The sequence below is a fragment of the Macrotis lagotis genome, chromosome 1, assembly GCF_037893015.1.
Source record: "Macrotis lagotis isolate mMagLag1 chromosome 1, bilby.v1.9.chrom.fasta, whole genome shotgun sequence".
Lineage (NCBI taxonomy): Eukaryota > Metazoa > Chordata > Mammalia > Peramelemorphia > Peramelidae > Macrotis > Macrotis lagotis.
Genome location: NC_133658.1, coordinates 615,754,954 through 615,780,253, shown reverse-complemented (window position 1 = coordinate 615,780,253; position 25,300 = coordinate 615,754,954). Strand labels below are relative to the sequence as shown.

Genomic DNA, 25,300 nt, shown 5'->3' with positions numbered 1-25,300 from the left:
GTATACAAAGTCTATCAGTGGGGGCTTGAACTAATAATATTAGAATGTCAGAATACCTTCCCTATTTTTCAACCTATAGAGCCTCGAGAGGGAAATGAAGTCTTGCCCTGAGATGTGATAATTAACTAGGAGAATGGAATAAAGGATAAAGATCCTCATAGTAGACATGGACTTTACATACTAAATTCTCTCTAAGAGACTAATCTTTAAGTTTTATTTTCCTCTTAACCTTCATCACTTGTAAATTTGAAAATAATGCCATTGTCACTCATATACATTGATGGAACATGTTATTAGAGTTCATCTTCCAAATTGAAATGAAATCCTTAATGATGTCTCTCTTAGAGTCTGGCCATGCCACCAATTCTAAATTTACCCAATTACAGTGTTATTAAGAAAATTACTTGGTCATCATTACAAAGAAATGAATGGAAAGTATTTAATCTCTATGAGTCTCAGTTTCCTTTTTTGGTAAAATGACAGAATAGTTCTTGATGACCTTTAGGGTCCTTTCCATTTCTAAATTCATTTTCCTTCAAAAATAAAATCTCATTATTATTCAAAGGCTATCAAAATGTATAGACAAGAAAAGATAAAGCATTAAATTAGTATGGTTTTAAGATTATAGAAGTTTTTATAGCAAAGACAATTAGTCATGTTAATGAACATTTACTAAGTGTATAATATTATTCTGATAATTATACATACAAAGAAAAATTATAACAATCCCTCCAAACCTTTAATGGGATAGGCAACCATCAAGGAAATGTAGATAACATAAGAGATATATATGTAGTATGTGATTTATTAAAAAAAATCTTTAAAGAAGATAGAAAAAAAAGGAGTGTATAAAACTGAACTCTCCCAACATTTATCTTTTTTGTTTGTTTGTTTTTTTAGATTTTTGCAAGGCAATGGGGTTAAGTGGCTTGCCCAAGGCCACACAGCTAGGTAATTGTTAAGTGTCTTAGTCTGGGTTTGAACTCAGGTACTCCTGACTCCAGGGCCAGTGCTTTATCCACTGCACCACCTAGCCACCCCCAAACATTTATCTTTAAACAATTTTAAAATATTATCTGAAATCAAATTCTGGAGTGTCAGAACCAACATAAGACCAAAGTTAGACATTCTTCTATCAGAAGACTTCTAAGGAAGTTGGGAAAACAGACCTATGACACAGGGATTGAAGTTGACCTGAATACCATGTGTTTGGATTGCTAGTAGTGGAATAAGAGTTGACAAAAGATGCACAATAGTACTTTGGGGACTCTCAAGCTACAAACAGAAAGATATCCTGGCAAATGGTTAGAAAGAAATTACAGGGGATCAAAGTGCTAGCAACAGAAGCAAGGTCAGATATCTGTTAAAACTGAAAAGCCTATATACATTTTTGGATCATTCTTCAAGGGCAGAAAGGGTCATTGTTAATCATGATGAAGCAGAATCCCTGATGGGAAGTGTCACTTTTGGTGTCAAGGGATAAGTGTTCCTGAGGAAAAGTATCACTTGCTGTCTAAAGGGTTTAAGACACTGAGGAATAGTATTGATTTTGGTTTCCAAGAGAGCAAGAACCCTGAGTAGCATTTGGCAATCCTAAAGGAACAGGTAGTCTTCCTGTGTAAAGGTTAGCATGCATATGAGAATAAATATGATGATACTTTTCCCCCAGATCACATCTCCTTAAAAGAATTCTAAACTTCCAAGTTCTGGGAAAAAACAGTAAAAATCCTGAAGCTTGAGACAGTGCTACTTACCCCCAAACCAGCAATATAGACCAAATTTAACATAAAGATTAAAAAAAGAACTAAAAAGAAAAAAATGAGCAAAATTAATTAAATATATTATGCTAACAATGAAGAACAAGAAACAAACTCAAGAAGACAATGAAGCCATCAGAGCTACAAGCAAAGTCTCAAATAAAAAATGTATATTGGACACAAGTCTGACATGCATTCCTAGAAACTGTTAAAAATTATTTTCAAAATGAAATGTGTGTCAGAAGAAAAATATGATATGAAATCAAAATTAGAAAATTATAATTTATGATATAATAGATTATAGTAGATTGGATAAAGAGGCAAAAATATTGGGGTAAAAAGGCTTCTCTCAGTGGAATCAAGATGGTGGAGTGAAGACAGGAATTTTGAAAAACTCTCCCCCAGACCACTCCAAATATCTTAAAATTATGACTCTAACCAAATACTGGAGTGACAAGACCCATACAAAGACTGAATGAAACAATTTTCCAGCCCAATACAACTTGGAAGACTTGCACAAAGAGATTGTTCCACTGACGTTGGAAAGGGCCACAGTGCAGGCAGAGCCATGCCACACTGGAGGAAACCAGCTCTAGTCTTCTAGGAAGAGCTCACAGGATGTCTGGGTCCCTGAAGATGCTTGAATCCATGGCAGTTGGAACATTTACCAGACCTCACAACCTAGAGATTGCCAAGTTGTCATAGGCCAACTTGGAAGGTCAGAAGGAAAATTCAGTGGCACAAGAGTGAGCATGGAGCCCAGGCCAGCACAGGGCTTAGTGCAACCCTGGCTAGGGAACCAGAAGCAGGTGTGTGGAGTCATGCAACAATTGGTGCCAGAGTACTCAGTCCATGGACCATTAGGGAGTTGGAGGAAACTGCAGAAGTCTCTCAGCTATCCCTAGGGCAGGGCACTGTTAATTTGCTCATACTCAGATCTAGGTTGCAGTCCGGTACTCCATATTGCATAGAATAGCTTGAACCCTTTTCATAGTTTCAGGATAGAGGAGAGTGCTTGTGGTCATCCACAGACCAAAACGAAGGCCAGGAGAGCAGTCAGGAGAGCTCTGACTACTCATAAGACCTTGAAAGAACTGAGGTCCCTGCAGGTGGAGGGCTGTCCCCAAACCCTCGGAAGTATGGGAAAGTGTATCTTCCACACTGGAAGCAGAACCCCACCTGAACAAAGTGTGAAAATCAGGTCATAGGCTGCAGAAATGAGCAAGAAACACATGAAAAAGAATCTACCCATAGACAATTACTTTGGTTCTGTGGAGGATCAATATACAAACTCAAAATCAGGGACATTGGGATATCTGCGATGGAGAATACCATCTATATCCAAAGACAGAATCATGGAATTTGAACAAAGACTATTACCTTTAATATTTTTTAGGTAAGGTATCTTATTATGTAATTTTGTTATTTCATATTTATTTTTCCTTAAGGATATGATTTCTATTTCAGCACATTAAATTTTGATCAGTTTATAGCATGGAAACAATGTAAAGACTATCAGACTGCCTTCTGTGGGGGTGGGGGGAGGGAAACAAGATTGGGAGAAAAATTGCAAAATTCAAAAAAGGATAAAAAATATAATTTAAAAAATAAAGACTCAGAAGATAACAAAGTCAAATTTTCTGTATCCAAAGCTTCCAGTAAAAATATAATTTGGTTTCAGGCTATGGAAGAGTTCAAAATAGATTTTGAAAATCACATAAGGGAGGAGAGGAAATACTGGGAACAAAAATGAGAATAATGCAGGAAAATCATGAAAACCAAGTCAGCAGCTTGGTGAAGGAGATACATAAAGTCCTGAAGAAAATAACAACTTAAAACCAGTTTAGGTCAAATGGGAAAAAAAAATAGCCCAAAAGATGAACTAGGAGAAGAATACCTTAAAAACCAGAATTGGCCAGTTGGAAAAGGAGATGAGATAGCTCTCTGAAGAAAATAGTTCCTTCTCATGTAGAATGGAGCTAAGGGAAGCAGATGAATTTATGTGAAATCAAGAAGCAATAAAAGAAATAAAAAAGATGAAAAGAATGAAAAACCAGAAGAAAAAAGTCAAATAACTCCTTGGAAAAGTAACCAAACTGGAAAACAGATCCAGAAGAGATAATTTTAAAATTATTGTACTACCTGAAAGTCATTACCAGGAAAAGAACCTAGATTTCATTTTTCAAGAAATTCTCCAGGAAAATTGTCCTGATATCCTAGAAGCAGAGAGTAAAATAGAAATTGAGGGGCTCCACCAATCATCTCCCAAAAGAGATCCCAAAATCAAAATACCTAGGAATGTTATAATCAAATTCTAGAACTTCCCAAATCAAAGAAAAAATATTATAATATTAGAGAAAGAAACAATTCAAATATCATGTATCTACAGTCAGAATTACACAGAATTTAGCAAAATCTACATTAATGGACTGTAGGCCTTGGAATATGATATTCTGGAAGGCAAAAGAACTTGAATAATAACCAAGAATCAACTAACCAGCAAAACTGAATATACTCTTTCAGCAGAAAAGATGGGCTTTCAATGAAACAGAGGGACTTTCAGACTTTCCTGTTGAAAAAACCAGAACTTAACAGCAATTTAATCATCAACTACAGGACTCAGGGAAAGGATAGAGTATGGTCGGGAAGGTCACATTATGGGGATTTATGTTGAATTACCCAAATTCCTACACAAGAAGATTGTACGATTAACTCATATGGACCCTCCCATTTATTAGAGGAGTTAGAAGGAGTATATATAGAAAAGGTAGAGGAAAGAAGCTGAATATGAAGGTATAGTATATTATAAAGATGGAGTTAATAGGTGAGAAAGGAATGTGCTTTAGAAAGGAACAGAGAAGATGAAGAGATATGAGTGGGCCTTCATTCTCATCATAAGTGGTTCAGAGAGGAAATAACATGCACAGTCAATAAGGTATAGAACCTGATCTTTTCCTAGAGGAATAAAGGAGAGAAAAGGGAAGGGAGAAAGGGGAGGAGTGGTGTAGGTGATAGAAGAGAGGGAAAATTGTGAGAAAGGGTAGTCAGATACAACACACTTTTGAGGAGGATCAGGGTAAATAGAAAGAGAATAGACTAAATGGGATGAAGAAGGATCGTATGGAGAGAAATATTGCCAGCAATAGTAGCTTTTAGAAAAAAAAAATATTGAACCAGCTTCTCTGATGGACTTATGATAAAGAAAGGGATCCTTCCCAGAGACAGAACTGATATCTGAGAACAGTCTGTAATACACATTTTTTTCATTCACTTTATTTTCCTTGAGGTTTTTCTATCATTTTGGGGGGGGAATATATTTACTTTTACAACAAAGCTATTGTATGAAAATAAATAAGTAAATAAAATGTAAAAAAAACAATGTTAAATACACAAATTAGGAGAAGACCAAAAAATTAGTAAAACTATTAGAGTGGTTTGTCTAAATAAATAAATAAATAATGTGAAAATATAAAGAAAAAACCTCAGTAAGGTAGTTAAGAAATCCATTTTTTACAATTATTCAATATTATTCTGGATATATTAAGTATAGCCTAGTTCAAAGAACCAAAATAAAACTAAAAAATTCATAGAATTAGAATAAGCAATGAAGAAAAACATTACTCTTTGCAGAAGACATGATGGTCTGCTTAGAGAACACTAGAAAATCAATTAAAATCAAGTGAATCAATAACTTCAGCAAAGTTGGTTATCAAATAAAACCACACAAATCATCAGCATTTCTATATACTACCTATAAACCAGTAACAAGAGATACAATGAGAAATTTCATTAACAATAGTTGCAGACAATATAAAATACTTTAGTTTCTACCTAGAAATCATATGAACACGATTACAAATTTAATACAAATAAAGACAAACCTAGGCAGCCTGTTTAACATTAATAGCTCGTGAATAAGTTGAGCCACTATAATAAAAAATAATAATTTGATCTAAATGAATTTACTCTTTCAATACCATGCCAATCAAACTATTAAAGAATTAATTTCTAGAACAAAAAATAATATTTATCTGTAAGTACAAATGTTCAAGGCTATAATAGGAATACATGAAAAACAATGTGAAGCATGTTGTTATCAGATCTCAAATTTTAATCTGAAGCAGTAATTATAAAAATCTACTACTAGTTAAGAAATAAAGTGGTGGATCAGTTGAATAGATTAGGTAAATAATACACATTATAAAATATCCATAGTAATCTAGTGTTTGATAAATCCAAATATCCAAGCTCTGAGAATAAGAACTCAACTTTTATCTAAAAACTGCTAAGAAATCTGGAAAGCAGTTTGACAAAAATTAGTAATATAGTAACATCACATAGCACACCAAAATATGCTCAAAATAGAAAAATGATGTAGACATAGTAATACCATAAGTAAAATGGAGAGTATGTACAAATATAACTGTCAAATCTATTGATAAGGAAGCATATTTATAACAAACAAGAAAAAAGAGAATCATAGTAATTAAAATGGATAATTTTGATCACAAAAATATCTTTAGCAAAAACAAAACTAGTGTATCCAAATTAGGGAAAAAACAGGAAACCAAAAAAATTTATTGCAAGTTTCACTAATAAATGCCTCAGTTCTCATATATATATTGTGAACTGAGTCAAATTTATAAAAATAAGAACCATTTCACTGTTGCTAAATGGCAAAAGAATATGAACAATTTTCAGAAGGAGAATTCAAAGCTATGAATAGTCACATGAAAAAAAATATTCCAAATGTCTACTGATCAGAGAAAGCTAAATTAAAACAACTCTGAGTTAACTACCTCACATCTGTCAGACTGAATGTTGTGGTAGAAAAGGAAAAATGAGAAAAACTGGAAAGAATATGTAAACCCTGGGACTGATGCTGTGAATCAGTCCAACCATTCCAGGGGAACAATTTAGAACTATGTCCAAATGGTCATAAAAACACTCATATCCTTTGAACCAGTAATACCACTAATAGAGTTATATCACAAAGAGATAAAAGCAAAGAGGAACATTAATAGCAACTCAATTGGTGTGATGAAAATTTGGAAATTAAATTCATGACTATCAATTTGGGAATGTTTGAATATGTAAATTATCACCATGACTGAATACTATTAAATTATAAGAAATAACTAGAATGGTTTCAGAAAACACCTGAGAAAATTTAAAATGAACGCATGCAAAGTGAAATGAGCAGAACCAGAATACCATTTTACATAGTAACAATATTTTTGGGATGAACAACTGTGAAATACTTAGCCACATTGATCAAGTCATTGATCCAAAACAGTTGCAAAGGAGATAAATATGCTATGCACTTCTAGAGAGAGAGAACTGATGAATTCATGAACTCTGAATACAGATTGAAGAATATTTTTAAACTCTCTTTTTTATTTTTATTTTGCCTTTTTTGATTCACCATGTGCTATGGTGAATATGGAATAGTCTTCCTTTAATTCATAAGTATAATCAAAAATTAAATAACTTTCCCTCTCAACTTGGAGCAGGATTGGCACAAGAGTGAGAAAATTTGAAACTCAATTTTAAAATATATTACTATTAAAAAGTTTACAATTAATGAGATTGAGTGAAATTATATACTCATATACATGTGTATAAATATATAGATATATACATAAATATAGATTAAGTATAAGACATAACCCTTAAACAAAGGTAATGGTTAAAAATCTTGATGAATAAGAAATATGAATTTTTCGTTTTAAACTGAAAGGGGGAAAAATTGAATTTACACTGATTCTGGAAGTATGCCAGAGAATTCAGGAAGTAGAGATGAAGAAGAAAATTCTAGGATTAAAGAATACTCAGTAAAAAGGAACAAGTTACAGAGCTGGTAGGTGGCAGAGTAAATAGAGCACCAAAACTGATGGCAAGAGGACTTCAGTTCAAATCCAGCCTCAGACACTTAAATAATTACCTAGCTTTGTGACATTGGGCAAGTTACTTAACCCCATAGTCTTTTTTTAGGTTTTTTTTTTGCAAGGCAAGTGGGGTTAAGTGGCTTGCCTAAGGCCACACAGCCAGGTATTATTAATTATATTATATTAATTATATATTATATTATTAATTATTAAGAGTCTGAGACAGGATTTGAACTCAGGTACTCCTGACTCCAGGGCCAGTACTCTCTCCACTGAACCACCTAGCTTCCCCTTAATCCCATAGTCTTGCAAAAAACAAAAATAAACAAACAAAAAAAAGAAGCAAGTTTTAGCAGATAGTGTCACATGTGTAGAATAGCATGAAAACCGGTGTAGTTGTATCATAGAGAACACAAAAGGGAGTCACAACTCACAATATACACCAAGGTAAAATCCAGATATAATCTGGCTATTAAAAAAATTACATCTAAGCCACAGATGAGAAGCAAAGAAGAAATAAAATTTCAGATTGTAGAAAAGGTCATCATCAAACAACAGAGACAATGGCTTATGGGAAAAGTTATCATTTTTATCTGCCAAAAATAAAATATTGTATTTTCATGAATAATCTACTATACCTAAGATCAGAAAATAAGCAATTTGATGGAGAAAAAATATTAACAGTAAATTTCTTTGAAAAAGTTCTAATTTTCGAGATTCTTGAGGAACTAATTAAAATTTAGGTACAGTAGTACCATTCCTCAACTGATAAATTGTGGAAGGATATAAACTAACAATTTTGAACAGAAGGGATCCATTGTCTCTAATAATATGAAAAATTGTGGATTTGGGGGGAAAATTGGCAAAAATGTTATAGCATATTGATTTAACCTTATTAATTTACTACTATTATGATATGAAACAATTTTGATGATATATTTCAGATACCTGGGAAATCTTGTTTGAATTGATTCAGCATTATAATATATAGAAACAAGAGAGAAAATTTATAATGTGACAATATTACAGTTAAAGAAAATAAGATTATCAGTTTACTAATAAAAAATAATAGCAAAACATGAGGAAAATGTTCTGATTCAAGTTTATTATGTATTGAGGGCCAGCTTCTATAAGAGTGAGGGCACAGATGTCCCTGGAACTAAAGTAACCAAGGATAAGCCTGTACTCTTGCTCATTAACGGTTTTGTTGGTTCACCATTGTACCCTGACCTAAACATCTGCAGAGCTAGAGGTGTGTGGGAAAATTTCTGATAAGGAAGTCTACAGACTTCAAGGATAAATATCGTAAATTTAATCAGTGAAGCTATGCAGCTTGTTTTTGTCTGAATTGTCATGTCAGATGTTTTGTTATAAAAGTCTAGATATTCAACAATAAAGTCAAAAGATTGCTTTCACAACATTATGTGTTGGTGCTTTCATGACATCTAAGTGTTCGTGGGATATCTCTTCAACCAGGCTCTCAAGTCAATGTTTAGATGGACACCTGAGTTGTCACAGGCAATAATTATGAACAAAGTAAAAGAGTATTTATGTAAATCAAATTGAAAAATTGAAAAAAATACCCTTTAAGTCATACGTAAAAATTGTTGTTGTTATTTTTTGTCCTTCATTCTCAAAGACAATGACATCAAGGAGATGGTGCTATGAGATGCAAATGAACTAGATTTCTCACATTTTTTTTCCAACATGGATAATGTGGAAAAGTCTTCCATGAACATACATAAAACTGATAAAATATTTCTTTTCTTCTCAGTGGGTGAAGGAGTGTGAGAGGGAGACAGAAAGTTTAGAATTGTTTTTAAATGAAGTTTAAACATATGTGTATGATTATATGGAATATTTAATGAAGTAAAGAAAATGTAATAAAGAAAATTCTTAAAATAAACTTTCTAGGTTTTATAACACTGATTCAGTGCTCTTTAATTTTTGCTTTATGTAATCACCCTTCCCTTAAATGCTCACTATGCTTCCTTTAAAAATTCCAAAATTTCTTGCAGTTTTAGTAAAGGGAAGAAAGAAAGTTCATAGAATGTCAGAAGAAGCATTCATTATTAGGGGACAGGGATATTGCGCAAGAAAAAAGTCAGATTATTCTATCAGTGAGCAGCTCAAAGATATTTCCTTTCCATAAGCAATGGAAGGCATTTCCAGCATATAATAAGTAGAAAAAAGTTTTTAAAAAATTAATTTTAAGTCAAATTGGGACAGAAATATGATTATCACATCCTTGGAGGTCATATAAGTACTCTAAATGCTCTGAAACTCAAATTCCTCAAAAACAATATAGAAAAGTTAGTCTATTTAAAAACTGGTATAAATACTATTAATTTGGGGGAAATAACTGATTTGATTTATGTAATGGTTTAATGGATACAAATTTATCTTTTTTAAAAAAACTCTATTACCATTATTTCTACTACCCAACATTTATGAAACATTAGAAGTGCTTTATATGATATTTCATTTGGTCTTCACAATAATCTTGTGAAAAAGATAAGTGCTATCATTTTACATTTTCTGATTAGAAATTAGGAACTGAGAAAGCTTAAATGTTAAATGACATAGAGAGACAGATTGACAGACAGAGATAGAGACAGAAAAAGAGACAGAAACAGAGACATAGTCTATTAGTAGAATGACTTTATATTCATACACATATATAACATGTTTATATTATATGAAACATATCTGTATTAGCTAGATAGCTAGATAAAAGAATGAAATTGATTTTAAGAGAAAATAAGAGTTTATGCAAAGCACTTTATAATGTAATGGTTTAGATAAATGAAATTTATGCTTTTCATTACCATAAATATTAATACAATTTCTTGAGGAATCATTCAATGTAGCTGGTTTGCTACTTTACTAGGTGCTATTTTTCATTTACTGTCTTAATTGTTGCTTTTCAATCATTTCAGGCATGTCTGACTCTTGAGGGCTTAATTTGAAGTTTTCTTGACAAAGATACATTATTGACTTGCCATTCTTTTTTCGAGCTCATTTTACAGATGAGGAATCTGAGGCAAACAAGGTTAAATGACTTGCTCAAGGTCATATAGCTAATAGTTGTCTGAGGTCAGATTTGGTCTCAAGAAAATGAAACTTCTTAAATTCAGGCCAGCAGTCTATCCATGGTACCACTTAGCTGCTAATTAATTAATTAACTAATGGCTTTAAGGCAGATTACAAAAAGTCAAAGAAAATATCATCAAAAAGTCATTAGATATTAAAGAATCCCTCCCCCAGCAGCCCCCCCACCCCTGCACTTATTCATTTTTGTTACCCTTCTCCCAGAGGATATGTCCTAAAAGATTCCAATTACTGCTCTGCATAACATAACTTGCAAACAGTCATTGATATTTTGATCCCAGAATACAAAAGATTTTCTACTTTTCAAAGAGAGCTTTCTGATTCCAGAGACCTGCTCCCTAGGCAAATCACATGACTTTTCTCCCAATAATTTTTTAACTTGGTGGAAGTAAATTGAAATGACATTTTGAAATTTTAAATGATTTTGGCTAAATCTGATATTGATAGCAAATGTATTTACTGGAGCTGGTGTATTTGAACAATTAGAATCCAGCCTTCCAATGCAGAGAATACTATTATTTTGTATGTTAAAAGATAGAGCATACATTTTTTAAGTCCACTAAATTATATGCTGCCCACTAGAGATAACAAGCTGCAAGAAACATTACCTGCATTTGCACAAAATAATTCCCTCTTCCCAAGCAGATGTCGACATGGATTTTTTTTATTTTATCTTCCCTAGGAGCTGTGTAAGAGACACACAGATCTATCTATATTGATATCAATATATCTATATCTACATCTATACCCATATGTGTGTTTTGGAACAGCTAGGTGGCATAGTGGATAGAGCACCAGCTCTGGAATCAGGAGGACCTGAGTTCAAGTCTGGCCTCAGACACGTAATACTTAACTGTATGACCTTGGGCAAGTCACTTAATCCCATCATTGTGCCAAAAAAATCCAAACAGCACATATATGTGTTCCTATATGCACATGCCTAAGCACATATGTGTAAGCATATATTTATATATTATATATATATAAATATATATGAATAAATATGTGTATGATAGATATATAAATATACATCTATAGCTATATTTGTGTATGCCAGTCATTGGGCTGAGCAATGGTGACTGCAAAGATAAAAAGAATGGCCAAAGAATAAAAGGTCTCTTTTATCAATGAGTTCATAGTCTAATGATAGAGACAGCATGCAGACAACTATATATTAAGAATCTATATATAACATAAAAGGAGATGGCAGTAGTAAAAAGTAATTATTTTCTAGTAGAAAAAGGAGATTTTTTGCTAGCATTTGAAGGAAGTCAGAGACTTAAATCATGAAAGACAGAGTTAACATAGACAACAATTCACTCTGTTCCCTCCACCCTCATTCAGAAGGCAAGAAATTTGGTGAGAATCATGCAAATGAAGTCATATAGAGCATATATTCATGAATTTTGTTGTGAAAAAAACACAGACCAATAAAAAAATAAAAAGATAAAAAAAACAAAACAAGCAAAACAAATATTTTTTAAAAGTATGCTTTGATCTACATTCCAAGTCCATTAGTTCTTTCTCTGAAGGTAGATAGCATTTTTCATTATGTAACCTATCTTAGATCATTGTATTTCTGAGAACACCTAAAAAGCCAATTGGAGCATGACTTAGAGTCTTTTTGTAGCAAGGCAATGGGGTTAAGTAACTTGCCCAAGGTCTCACAACTAGGTAATTACTAAGAGTCTGGGACTGGATTTGAATTCAGGTCCCCCTGATTCCAGGACCAGTACATAACTTGTATTCATATAAAGTTGAGAAATTAGGTCTTTATCAGAGAAATATTTCTAATACAATATTGCATAGTAGTGGTGATAATGGGCATCCTTGTTTCACCCCTGATCTTATTGGGAATTGCTCTTGGTATCCTCATTGCATATAATGTTTGTTGATGGTTTCAGATAGATACAGCTTAGGAACAATCAATTTATTCCTATGCTCTCTAGTGTTTTTTGTCAGAATGGGTGCTGTATTTTGTCAAAGGTTTTTTCAATATCTATTGATATAATTTCTGATAGATTTTTATTGATATAATTACTTGTACTAAAAGTTTTCTTAATATCGAAACAACTTTGCATTCCTGGGATAAATCCTACTTGGTCATAATGCATTATCCTTGTGATAATTTGTTGAAATAGTTTTGATAAGATATTATTTAAGATTTTTGCATCTATATTCATCAGGGAGATGGATCTATAATTTTCTTTCTCTGTTTTAACTCTTCCTGGATCAGGTATCAGCACCATATTGGTGTCATAGAAAGAGTTAGGCAGAGTTCAGTCTTCACTTATTTTTCCCAATAGTTTATATAGAATTGGAACCAAGTGTTCCTTAAATGTTTGGTAGAATTCACTTGTGAATCCATCTGGCCCTGGAGATTTTTTCTTAGGGAGTTCAATAATGGTTTCTTGAATTTCTATTTCTTAGATAGGGTTATTTAGGTATTTAATTTGTTCTTCATTTAATCTCGGCAATATGTATTTTTGTAAATATTCATGCATTTCACTTACATTACCAATTTTATTGGCATAAAATTGGACAAAGTAATTTCCAAATTATTACTTTATTTTTCTCTTTATTGGTGGTGAGTTCACCTTTTTCATTTGTGATACTAGCAATTGTTTTCATGAAACTGACCTGAGGTTTATTAATTTTATTGTTTTTATAAAACCAACTTTTGATTTTATTTATTTATTTAATAGTTTTCTTGCTTTCAATTTTATTAATTTCTGCTTTAATTTTTTAGAATTTCTAATTTGGTAATTAATTGGGAGTTTTTAATTTGCTCCTTCCCTATTTTTTTTTACTTTATTATTTAGTTCATTGATTTCCTTTTTCTCTAATTTACTCATGTAAGCATTCTTTCCATAATTTGTTGTTTTATTCACTCCTTCAAAATAAGGCTTTATAGTTTTCAAATAATTTTGGTTCTATATCTCCCTGACCCAATATTGCATGTGATTTTTATTGCATTGTGATCTGAGAAAGATATATTCACTATTTCTGCCTTCCTGCAATTGATTATGAGGTTTTTATGCCCTAGTACATGGTCAATTTTTGTGTAAGTGCCATGTACTACAGGAAAAAAGTACATATATTCCTTTCTATTCCCATTCAATTTCCTCCATAATTCTATCATATCTGGGTTTTCTAATGATCTATTTACTTTCTTAACTTCCTTCTTTTTTATTTTATGATTAAATTTATCTAAATCTGACAGAGGGAGGTTGAGGTCCACCCACTAGTAGAGATTTGCTGTCTATGTCTTCCTGTAGTTCTTTCAGCTTCTCCTCTAAGAATTTGAACACTACGACACTGGGTGCATACATATTTAGTATCAAAATTACTCTATTGTCTATGGTGCTTTTTAGGAGGATATACTTCCCTTTCTTACCTGTTTTAATGATATCTATTTTTGCAACTGGTTTGTCTGAGTAAATGATTGATATCCCTGTTTTTTATTTCACTTCAGCTGAAGCAAAATTTCCTCCAACATTTTACCTTTATTCTCTACATATCTCTCAGTTTCAAATGAGTTTATTGTAAGCAACATATTGTAGGATTCTGGTTTTTAATCCACTCTGCTATTTGCTTATGTTTAATGGAGAGTTTATCCCATTCACATTCAAAGTTATAATTATTAACTGTTTATTGCTTTCCATGCTATCTTCCTTCTGTTTATATTTCCCCTTTTTGTCAATTTATCCATATTCCCCAGTATTTTGTTTCTGATTGCCATCACCTTCAGTGTTTTCCCTCCTATATCCAATCCCCCTCCTCTTTCTTTCCACTTTCCCTTTGCCCCTTCTTCCTTCCCTTCTTTCTTTTAGTTCCCTTTTTCCTCCCCTCCCCTGTTTCCCTTTTAATACTTGAAAAGTCAGATAAGTTTCTTAACTTAACTGAATGTATGTATGTGAACTTTAAGACAAATCTGATGAGAGTAAAATTTCCCCTCTATTGTAATAGGTCCTTTGTACATCTTAATGCAATGAGATTTACCCAATTCAATCTCCTCCATCCTCCTGTCTCCTCTCTGTCCCCCTCTTTTAAGGAGGTATTATTTTTAAATAACTCTGAGTCACAGAAAAACCAAGGGTGTCCAATCCAATTCTTGAGAGTTATTAGTTATTAGTTATTCTCCAAAGAAGGGATTTAGCCAGTTTGATCTTATTGGAGAGCAGTCCTTTATTTCTTTACTCATTTTTTAACCTTTTCATGTGTCTCCTGTTTGATGTCCAAATGTCCTAATTAACTCTGGTCTTTTCATCAGGAAATATTAGGAGTCTCCCATTTCATTAAATGTCCATCTTTTCCCCTAGAAAAGGCTATTTTGCTGGATAGTGGATTTTTAGCTTCATTGCAAGCTCCCTTGCTCTTCTGAATGTCTCATTCCAGGCCTTTTGATCCTTTAATGTTGATGCAGCTAGGTCCTGTGTAATCATTACTGTGGCTCCTTGATATTTAAATTGTTTCATTCTGGCTGATTGCAGGATTTTCTCTTTTATTTGATAGTTCTGGAATTTGGCCACAATATTCCTTTGTGTTTTAATTTTAGGACCCCTTTCCAGAGGGGATCAATGTATTGTTTCATTAACTATTTTGGTCTCTGGTTCCATGCTATCAGGGCAATTTTCCATCACTAGATCCTGTAATATTTTGTCCAGCCTTTGTTTACTTTTCAATGTTTTTGGGGAGACCAATAATTCTTAGGTTGTCTCTTCTCAATCTATTCTCAAAATCAATGGTTTTACTGATGATGTATTTTACTTTTTCTTCTATTTTTTCAATCTTCTTGTCTCATGAAGTCATTAGTTTCCACAGATACCATTTTTTTTAGAGAAGAATTTTCTTCATTTATCCTTTGCAACTCCTTTTCCAATTGTTCAATTCTATTTTTGAAGGAGTTTTCCATTAATCCAAGTATAGTTTTGAGAGAATTATTTTCATTTTGCATTTGTCCAATTGAAGATGAGAGGATTTTTCTCACTTTTTATTTGTTCAATTATATTTTCCATGGATTTGTTTACTTGTTGTGAGATATTAATTTTCTCTTGCAAGGTGTTAATTTTCTTTTGAGTTTCTTTTCTCATTTTTTCCAATTGATTTTTTTGCAAGGCAAATGGGGTTAAGTGACTTGCACAAGGCCACAGGGCTAGGTAATTATTAAGTGTCTGAGACCGGATTTGAACCCAGGTACTCCTGACTCCAGGGCCGGTGCTTTATCCACTAAGCCACCTAGCCGCCCCTCCAATTGTTTTTTAAACTGTTTCCTGATTTCTTCAAGGAAGCCTTTCTGGGCTGGAGACCAATTCATTTTCTCCTCAGAAGTTCTAGATCTCATTTGGTTAGGATCTGTGACTTCAAAATGATTCTCAATGAGCCCCCATTTCTTCATTTTCCTAGGATCTTGTGTTGGAGGAGAGGTTGCCTCTCAGAGGTTTGCTTTTGAAAATCCTAGAGCTTTTGTTCACTTGGCTTAGTAACTCCAAGTGGGCTGGCCAGTAATCAGTGTTGGTTGGTATCTCTGGAGTATTTGAGGGCCTCTCCCTAGGCCTGGAGGGAGTGAGGGGTGGCTGCAGGGTCTGAATTGCCTTTAAACAATGGGGGCTGGGCCCTGGTTGAGGTAGTTAATCTCCCTTTCAGTTGATGAAACTCTGCAGCCCACAGCTGATCCTGGTGGCAAGTGGGGGCTCTTATTGTGTTTGTTCTTTGAGAGGGCTTGGCTAAGAGCATGGAGTTCAGGGTCTCTGTGCCCAACTGGTTGATATCCAGTCATGCTCTGCAACTCTGCTGAAACTTGCCCTCCAGTCCAGCTGGGATTCACCAGACCTCTGCTCCCTCAGTCAAAGATTCCATGTCTAAAGTTGGTTCTCTGACCCATCTTTCACCAAAGCCTCCACAGCTAAGACCAATTCTCTGATTTCACCTTGACCCCACTGACTCTCTGCTCTCAGCTCCCTGTTCACCCAAGGTCCCTTGAGATAGATCTTTTGGTAGGTGTTCTCCTAGCTTCTCTTTCTGGGTTTTGTTGATCGAATTTCTGTGAAGAGATTTTTTTTTCATGTTATTTTTGAGGGGAAACTAGAAGACCTTAGCACAAACCTTGTCTTCTCTCTGCCATCTTGACCAGAAGTCTCGAGTTTGGACATTTAAAAAAATGATTTAAATATATATCATTGATAATCTCATCTGAAAATTATTCATATATTTTGATCATTTATCAATTTAGGAATTGTTCTCATTTTTTTAAAATAAATTTCACCCAGTATTCTATGTTTGAGAAATGACATCTTTATTCAAGAAACTTGTTCAATATTTTTCCCACATATGCTATTGCTAATTGAATTTCACTCCATCCTATTCCTCAGCCCCCACTCCCATTTATTTTATTGTCTCTCCTTTCATTCATTCTATCCTCGAAAGTGTTTTGCATCTGATTCCACTGTCCCACAATGTTTTCTCCCTTCTATCACCTATCCCTGACCCTTCATTCCCCTACTTCCCTCTAGGGAAAGATATATTTCTACACCCAATTAAGTGTGTATGTTACTTCTTCTCTGAATCAATTCTGATTAGTAACATTCACTTATTGACCCTCATTTCCACCAACTTCCACTTCACTGAAAATGTTTTTTCTTACTTCTTTTATATTCTTTCTTATCCATTTACTCTCTCATTTTTAATATATTATTCCTTCAAATTCAATTCTGCCTGTTTTTCTTTGTAACCTTTCTAGTTTTAATAGCTATATAGAAAATATATTGCCTATATAGATATACTCCTTCAAACTGCCCTAATAAATGAGAAAGGTCATATGAGTTGTCATTATTATCTTCCCATGTAGGAATGTAAACAGTTCAAAAGCATTAAATCCTGTATGATTTGCCTTTCCTATTTACCTTTTTATGCTTCACTTGAGTTATGTTATTTGAAGACCAAATTTTCTGTTAAGATTTAGATGTTTCATCAGGAAATTTTGAAAATACCCTATTTCATTTAATATCCATCTTCTATTCTGAAAGAGTATATTCAAGTTTTGTTGGGTAATTAATGTATCATTTTAATCCAAACTCTTTTGCCTTCAAGAACATCATATTCCAAGTCCTATAAGTATTCAATGTAGAAGCTGCTCTTTTGTTATCTTTACTGTGGCTCCACTATAAATTAATTGCTTCTTTCTGACTACTTGCCATATTTTCTTCTTGCCTTGAGAGCTCTGAAACTTAGCTATAATATTCCTGGCAGGTTTCCTTTTGGGACCTCTTTCAGGAAGTGATTCCTAGTTGTAACTCTGTCATGGTAGGAATCTTGTGCTCTTATTAAAAAAATTACTCATCTCATGTATTGATAGTTTCCAAATCAAGGAAATTATGGCTAAGTATAATGTCATCTTTAGAAAGTGGTGAAATAAGGAAAAGATAACACCAATGTGATTTAACCAATGAATAGAAGTGACAGCATTTTCCAGTTGGAAACTAAGTGCTTGCAAAGGTAGAGTAAACTAATACAAAATCAGTCATACAACTAATTTATGATCCCCCAAATAAGTGATTCAGGGAATTCATTGCTCTCTCTTCTACCCCTAAATCCAAAGTTCTCTCCTGATGTATAACCTATTTTTATCTGGAGATAGCATTTTCTTATAGTCTTTGGTCACTGATTTTTGAGTAATCAGAGTAAGCACTATCACTTTCTTGGGCACTGAACACAAAAAGCAAAATATTTAACACTTTTATGACACATGTAAAGTTTTAAGCCTCATCTTTTTAATATATTTGTTTTTTTCCCAGAAGTGATAATTCAGGGAATAAGTTTCCATCTTCAAGACTTAGAATTCTAAGTCCCATGTAGAATAGTATTACTGTCATAGAAAAAAAAAAGGTTAAGGAGTGGCTAGGTGGCGCAATCAATAGAGCACTGGCCCTAGAGTCAGGCTAATCTGGCCTCAGACACTTAATAATTACCTAGCTGTGTGGCCTTGGGCAAGTCACTAAACCCAATTGCCTAGCAAAAAAAAAAAAAAGCCTAAAAGAAAAGGAAAAAGAAAAAAAGGTAAAGATGAACAGTCTTTAGTAGTCTTCACAAAGGACATTTCTTGTTTTACTTAACCTAAGAATTTAGAAAACACAATGATTTGATAATGTATTTTTTCTGTTGTTCTTCTATAATGAAACTCAACAAAATGGGAGAGTTGTGTGTTGAAATAAGCCTAGTGGAGATGTTTCCAGCATTTGCCCAAATTGGTTTCAGCAAATATAGTTACCCTTTCAAGCAACAAGATGTGTAAATGAGATTGTGCTGGAATGCCAGCTGCTTTGAATTTAACTATTAGAAGTTTCTGAGATTTGTATCCCTAGAGTTTCCTTTGTTTCTAAGGAAAAAAAGCAGGTTACTTTTGAAGCATACAAATTTTTGCTTTGTGGGCACAATATATCACCTGAAATCCCAGGAACCAATTAGTTCTGTCTTACAAAGCCAAAAGTGGTCAAGTTATTTTATCTATATAATAGTAAGTGATCTAAAAATATAAATTGAACAAAATTAGATCAGCAAACAAGTATTCTGAATAGGTTTCCCTTTTCTTTATGAAAATTCACATGTTCTTTAGAAAATGATAATCATAGCAAATAAATATTTGATTAACTCAATGTCTTATTTTGATATTGAGATAATTGTGGAAGTTGTTTATACATTGTCAATCCTGAAGACAATTTTTCTTAAAAAATGTGGAAAAGCTTTTAGAAAAAACCAGACACATATAATCAAAGGTACAAAGAAAATTTGACCCTGAATTCCTACCTTTTACAAACCCAGAACACATCAATGTGACTACTCTCTCTGTAGTGAAAAGCATATCTCTAGGGATACACTCTCCAGTGACATTTCTAAAACCTTAACAAGAAGTTTTAAAATCATTAAGAAACATTTTCAAATTACAGTTCCTTCCTGTATATGATCAGCCTTGGCATTCAAGTTCCTGGGAAATGAAATTGAGATGCTAGGGAAAGACCCTAAGGGTCAGAGACCTCCACCCTCCAGGAGTTGTCAATGAAAAATATGAAGTATGTTGGGTCAAGAATGAAAAGTAAATTGGGTTAGAGTGTAAATATTGATTAAATTTGGTATCTTTGTATTTCAGAAAATTGTTGCTTCCTATGTGCAAAGTTCCACTGTTTCTACTTACTACATGAGAACATAATCTGTAAGCATCTTCTAAAATTGGATACCCTAGAATGAAATTGAATTTAGCCATAACTTGTTAGGACAGTTAACAGAAAGTGGCAAAGTGGATAGAGCACAGACCTTCAAATCATGAAGACTCATCTTCATGAATTCAAATCTAACCTTAGACTCTTACTGGCTATGTGATTCTGGGCAGATCATTGATGACCTGTCTTTTTCAATTTCCTTATCCATAAAATGAACTAGAGAAGAAAATGGCAAAGTACTCCAGAGTCTACAAGATTTAGATATAAAGAGCAACACCACAAAATTTAATAGATCAAGAAATACTCTATCAGATCTATGGAAAGGGGATAAATTTATGACCAAACAAGAATTAGAGTGCATTATAAACTGCAAAATGAATGACTTTGACTATATTAAAATAAAAAATGTTTTGCACTAATAAAATCAATGCTGCCAAAATTATAAGGAAAGCAGGAACCTGGAACTAGGAGTTCTGATAAAGGACCCATTTCTAAAATATATGGAGAATTGCATCAAATTTATAAGTTCACAAGCCATTTCTCAATTGATAAATGACCAAAGGATAGGAACAGTTTTCAAATTAAGAAATTAAAACCATATAGTATTATATGAATAAATGCTCCAAATCATTACTGATTAGAGAAATGCAAATTAAAACAACAATGAAATATCATCTCACACCTATCAAATTGGCTAAGATGAAATAAGGGGAAATGATCAGTGTTGGAGAGGTTATTGGAGGCTTGGGAGGATTGGAACATGGAGGCATTGCTGGTGGAGTTGTGAAAGGATCCAAGCTTTCTGGAGAGAAATATGGAACTATGCCCAAAAGGCAATAAAGCTGTTCATACCCTTTGACCCTGCAATTTCAATCCTAGATCTATATCCAGAAGAAATAATAAAAAAGGGGGAAAGTCCTGCATTTCCAAAATATGCATAGAAATTCTTTTTATTGTGGCAAAGAATTAGAAATTGAAGGGATAACTATCAATTGGGGAATGGCTATACAAGTTATGGTACATGAATACAATGGAATACTATTGTTATATAAGAAACCATAAATGTTTGGACTCTAGAGAATCATGGAATGACTTACAGGATATGATTTGAATGAAGGGAGTAGAACCAAGAGAACAATATTCACATCAATAACAACATTGTGAGATGAACATCCTTGATGGAAGCAATCCTCTCCAGTTCAGAAAGTTAGGACAACTGTATTAGACTGGCTTTGAACTGTGTTATCTCCATCTAGATGAAGAAAAAACAAAAAAACAAAACACACACACACACACACACACACACACACACACAAAATACAACCCTTCATAATCTGATTGAACATTTTATAAAACTTATCTCTTTCCCATAATTCTAATTTCTCATACCAAAAATTACTTATCTGTAAACATGTTTATCAAAATATGTAAATACAATGTTAATCTGACTGCCACTGCAAAGAGGGGAGTGGGAAGGGAGCGTGGAAGGAAATTTGTAACTTAAAATTATGCAAATGCAGGTGGATGAAAATAAGTAATAAATTTGAATTAAAAAAAACACTCCAGTGTCATTGCCACAAGAAAACTTCAAAATGGAATCATGAAATCACACATGACTAAAAATGACTGGAAAACTATAGGAAAAGTTATGACATATATAGAAGTTATGACTAACTAAACATTAGTAGTCATAACCCCTAATTACTAAGATTCTTATTTCATAATAATAGTATTATGATGCTATTCATATCTGGATATGTGCTCCTTGGTTTGTCTGCAAACCTCAACACTTAGCATGCAATCTGACTCATAGCTGGTACTTAGTGTTTTATTTGTTGACTGGATTATGTGAATAGCAAAGTCTTATTTTCTCATTGTTCTCTGCTTAGCTATTAAATACCAAAAAAGACTTTTCCCATTGCCCATTTTCTTTTATTGCTATGGAAAAAAATCAAATAATCACTTTCATCATAATATGCTCTCTGACCTTGTTAGGGATATTTGAAAACAAGATGCCACACTTAAGAAGCACATTTTGTTGTAAAAGTTAACCAGAGAAAACTAAAAATTAAAATGTCAATTGAAATGCAAATGTATCATCCTAAAGAGGATGAAAACAATTTGTTCATTTAAATTAAAATTTAGTTTCATTATCAGGGGATTTCTGAGAGAAATTTCTTGGAGTGATTATTATATCTGATAAAGTAGTCTACTTATACTTTATAGTAAGCATAGAAACTCTTAAGAGCAATGGTATTCTATTTTGACACTTTTCCTCCAGGTAAAGAACAAGTGAATATTATGTCATAATATTAAATCTTTTAAGTGTTATTATACAAAGCTGTATTTAAATCTTAACTTTTTGTGAAAATAAAAAATGAGGAAAAGTAGAGAGATCTGGTCTTTTTTTTCCTACACATAAACATGGTGACTTCAAATAGGAGTAATAAAAAAGAAAGCAATCAAAACAAAGTAGAGAACCTTTAGCAGATAAAACCACAGCATTTTACTTTATAATTTGTTTAAGAATCATGGAGGTAGGTGGAAACTCAGAAATCAGCAAGTCCAAGGTTCTTATTTCATAAATAAATTCATATTTGATTATTTTTATGTAGGCACTTCCATTGTTAATGTGGTATCTTTCATATCTCAAATGTACAATGCAAAGTGTGTAAAGTCAGGTAACATGAGTTCAAATATCATTTGTACCATATGAAAGAACTTCTAGTACTAAGATGGTAATGATATTGCTAGCACTGATACAAAGAAAAATTTGAAAAATATTAAAATTTGCCTTTTCCTCTACAGACTCTCTCCATCCTACTTTGGATGGCATCTCTACTTTTATTTTATTGTATTTTGTATTATAACATTTCCCCCTTTATAGTGGTAGGGAAAAAGAATTCCAGAGTTGTAAAAGATCAGAAATGTAATGAATGCACACTACTGGGACTAAATCATACTGCCTTTGAGAGCATATCACATTTTTGATTTTTTTTTTCTTATTCTTCTTTTAGGACCAAAACAGACTTCTACAGGTAGAAGTTATATTTCTTTTGCCAGGTTCTTTACTCTTTATAGTCCTGCTTTGATACATCTAAGAACTTAATCAATTAATGCTTAAGTTTAGTTTATGTTCAGGATCTCCCTAATTTCTTTTTTTTAATATTGACTATTTTCTTTATTTAGACAGCTATCGTACCACAGGCAAAAAAATGTCCTTTTTCCTTTTGTTCAGATAGATTTAAACAACATTTCCCTTGGTTCTTCTGGCTCCCATCCTACAGACTTCTTTTATTTTGCATAAATACTGTCTTCATTTTTCTCTCCATAGGTTGCAGCAATTACAAAAGAGTTTCTAAAGTATGTAATATGTTTTGTATTCCTGGGGTGATAGGGAGGAGCAAGTAGTATTTTTTTCCCATTTAAAAAATATAGTTAAATTTTGAGATCTGAACAGTGTAACAATTAAAATAAGAAAATATTACAGTGCATTGTTGACTGTAGGAATATTTCACTTTCTCCAAGGACAATATTCCCTTTTGCATGTTGAAGCGATTCAGTCATTTTCTTATAAACTTACCTACATACAATAATTTAGTAAATGAGAATTAAACGAGGCAGATACTTACTACCAACCTTCTGTCTGCAATTCACAGCTCATGTGATATCAGAATCGCAATAAATATTCAAAAATAGTTTTTTATTTTTCAGTAAGGCATCTGAGTATTATTACAAAGTTTTTGTACAACCAGAAAGGGCGGAAGGGATGGGGAGAAAAGATTGTTATGCTGGTCGGACGAGTATCTCTTTGAAACTCATGGTAAAGAGTAGGCTTGCAAGTTGACAAGAGAGGAGTAATGCGAAGGAAGAGAGATTTTGGAAGTTGGAAGCAGGCCATGAAATTGTGCAAGTAATTGAATAGTTTTTCAGTTAGATTTCTACATCATTTATAGGTCATCATCAAGATGTTACTTGTCTTGATTAAAAAAAAAATCACAAAAAAACAGAATTCTCTCTTCTTTCATGAGCATAGTAAAGAATTGAAAGGGTTTTTGCCTACCCTTAATACTATATAAATAGCTTAGGTATTCATATGCACCTAATAAGTTTTTCTGGTGTTTTGTTGGGGCTTTTTTGTCTATTTTATGGTGAATTGTTTTTTGTTTTGTTTTTTGCTGGGTTTTTTGTGTTTTGGTTTTGTTCTGTAGCATCACTGGTTTGCGCATCTTATTTTTTCCTCCAGAGGTCAGACTGTCCTTCCTTGGGTCTCCTCATCCTCATTGCATTCCGTCAGGCTGCAGCTGGGGAGGCTGATACTGCACAAAGGTGGTGGTTGCAGCTGCAGGGTTGGCAGCGGTGAGGGGAGCTTGCACAGCACCGGTGTAGCCGTATCCCACCAAACTAGCGGCAGGAGAGGAGGCATAAGGCAGCTGTGGTATACTGGGTATAGGCCTGGCTCGCTGGAGTGTAGTCTATGTAGGGGGACGCGATGGACTGGACAGGAGTGGGAATCACCACACTGGGCTGGACAATCGCTTGTGGGTTAATATAGTGTGGGGTGAGCCCATAAAACCTTTGGATAAAAGCCGGGTGTAACTGCTGAACACCAATTGTAAAACCAGCGTGAATGCTCCTTGGCTTGGCTCCCAGGTAGGCCAAATTCACGTTTGCTTTCCGTCCATCTATGATGGGGTTGGGGTCTTTGCAAGCTCTCTCTGCTGCAGCCCGGTCTGCCATTGTGACGAAGCCGTAGCCCCGGGACTTGTCCTTTTGGTGGTCCGTGATGACCACGGCGTCCTCGATGTCCCCGAAGCCCTCAAAGTACTTCCTCAGGGAGGAGTCGGTGGTGTGGTAGGGGAGGCCCCCGAGGAAGATCTTGGTGAAGGTGGTGTCCTTCTGCAGGGTGGGCATGGCGCCGGCCGCGGGCCGCCCGCCGCTCAGCGAGCACGGCGCCTGCTGGAGGGGCATCCTCGCCGGGGCCGCGGCCGGATCCAGCCCCGGGCCCCGGGGACGCCGCGCTCGCGCCTCCCGGCCCTCTCCGCAAAGTGTGGCCCCGGAGCGCCCCTCCGGCCCGCGCGAGACGCAGCAAAGTCCGGCCCTAGGCTCCGGGTTCAGGGCATGCGGGAGGCGAGAAGCAGGCGCCGCGAGGAGGAGCGAGAAGCCCGGCACCCAGGGACCTCGCGCAGCCCGCGGACTCCTCCCTAATTTCAAATACCAGAATTATGCCCAATTTATAATGTAGATAAAATTTAAGACAATTATTTATTAATGAAATCGTTAACATGAGGGCCTGAAAAGTCCAGTAGCAAAGACTTTAGGAAGGAACAGA

General features: G+C 34.1%; 1 pseudogene; it reads right to left on the bottom strand.

Annotated features, from left to right (window-relative positions):
- Positions 1-24,248: 24,248 nt before the first annotated feature.
- On the bottom strand, positions 24,249-24,939 carry LOC141521974 (RNA-binding protein 38 pseudogene; annotated as a pseudogene).
- Positions 24,940-25,300: the final 361 nt, after the last annotated feature.